The sequence below is a fragment of the Orycteropus afer genome, unplaced genomic scaffold (assembly GCF_000298275.1).
Source record: "Orycteropus afer afer isolate SDZICR_OR568_19922 unplaced genomic scaffold, OryAfe1.0 scaffold00406, whole genome shotgun sequence".
In the NCBI taxonomy this organism is placed as follows: Eukaryota; Metazoa; Chordata; class Mammalia; order Tubulidentata; family Orycteropodidae; genus Orycteropus; species Orycteropus afer.
In genome coordinates this window covers 2768627-2770819 of record NW_006921993.1, presented here as the reverse complement: position 1 = coordinate 2770819, position 2193 = coordinate 2768627, and positions in this window count along the sequence as shown.

The following is a 2193-nucleotide window of genomic DNA, read 5'->3' as shown; positions in this document are numbered from 1 at the left end:
TCTAGCTTCTCCTCCAAAGCCTGTGCATTTTGGGTTATGCTTGATAGTATACTTATGCCATAAATTCGGTCACCTAAATTTGCCCCTATTTTTTCTTTGATAAGCTTTATAGTTTGGGGTTTTACATTTAAGTCACTGATCCATTTTTACATTAAAGTCTTTGTATTTGTGTATGGGGTGAGATATGGGTCATGTTTCATATTTCTGCAAGTGGATATCCAATTTTGCCAGCACCATTTTTTACAGAGGCTCTCTCTCCCTGATTTAATTGGTTTTGGTCTCTTGTCAAAGGTTAGCTGTCCATAGATGGACAGATCTATTTCTGGGTTTTCAATCCTGTTGCATTAGTCTATCTGTTCTATCATTGAACCAGTGCCACACTGCTTAAACTACTGTGGCTGCATAGTAGGTTTTGCAATCCAGAAGTGTGAAACCTCCTACTTTGTTTTTCTTCTTCAGCAGTGCTTTGCTTATCTGATGGTCTATTTCCTTTCCATATGAAATTAATAATTGTTTTTTCCATAACCTTAGAAAATGTTGATGGCATCTGGATCAAGATTGCATTGCATGTATAGATGGCTTTGGGTAATATTGTCATTTTCACTATATTCATTATTCCTATCCATTAACAGGTCAAGTTCTTCCATTTATGTAGATCTCTTGTAGTTTCTTATAGTAATGTTTTGTAGTTTTTTTTTTGTATAGATCTTTTGTGTAGTAAGATCTATTCCTAAATATTTTATCTTTTTGATAGCTATTGTAAATGCTGGTGTTTTCCTTACTTCCTTTTCAGAGGCCTCTTTGTTGATGTAGAGGAATCTAACTGATTTTTGTATGTCAACCTGTATCCTTCCACTTTGCTGAACCTTTTTATTTGTTACAGTAACTTTTTTGCTGAGTCTCTTGGATTTTCTCTGTATAGGATCAAGTCATCTGCAAGTGGAGATAGCTTTATTTCCTCTTTACCAATTTGGATGTTTTAATTTCTCTTTCTTGTCTTATTGACCTGTCTAGGACTTCTACTACAATGTTAAATAAAAGTGATGATAGAGAGCCTCCTCGCCTGGTTCCTGTTCATAAGGGGAATGTTTAGCATATGTCTCTATTAACAATAATGTTGGCTGTGGGCTTTGAGTATATGGCCTTTATCATGTAGAAGAATTTCCTTTCTATCCATATTTTGCTGAGAGTTCTGAACAGGAATGGGTGTTGGATTTTATTGAATGCCTTTTCTACATCAATTGATATGATCACATGGTTCATTTGTTTTGTTTATGTGGTGGATTATATTGACTGTTTTTCTGATGTTAAAAATGTTTCCTTGCATTACTGGTATGAATCTCACTTGATCATGATGTATTATTTTTTTGATATTTTGTTGGATTCTGTTGGCTAGGAATTTGTTGAAGATTTTTCTGTCTATTCATAGGCAATATTGGTCTGCAGTTTTCTTTTTTGGAGCTGTCTTTCCCTGATTTGGGTATCAATGTTATGCTTGCTTCATAAAATAAATTTGAGAGTATTCCATCTCTTTCTATGTTCTGGAATAGTAGAATAGTATAGGTGTCAACTCACTCCTGAATGTTTGGTAAAAATCTCCAGTGCCATCTGAGCCAGGACTTTTTTTTTTTTTTTTTTTTTTTGGGGGGGGTGGGAATATTTATTATGACCTCAATTTCTTCATTTGCTGTGGGTCTGTTCTAGTATTCTATCTCTGACTGGAATAGTTTAGGTAGGTCTTGTGTTTCTAGAAACTTTCCCACCTCTTCTAGGTTCTTGAATCTGTTGGAGTACAGTTTTTTTAACATTTTGTTATTATCTTTTTTTATTTCAGTTGGTTCTGTTGTGATGTCACTCTTTTTGTTTCTTATTCGTGTTATTTGAATCTTCTTTTTTCTTTTCCGAGGGAGCTCCTGTGGGTCACACTTAAGGCATTTAACTGCTAACCAGAAGGCTGACGGTTCAAACCCACCAGGCACTCCTCAGAAGGAACACTGGGCAATCTACTTCTTTAGAGATACCACCTCAGAAACCCAAGAAAAGATTGCAATGAGTCTGAACTGACTCAATGGCAGTGAGCTTTTCTTTCTTCCTTCCTTCCTCACTTCCTTCCTCCCTCCCTCCCTCTCTCTCTCTCTTTCTTTCTTTTCCTTTGTTAAATTTGCCAGTGGTTTGTTGACTTTTTTTTTTTTT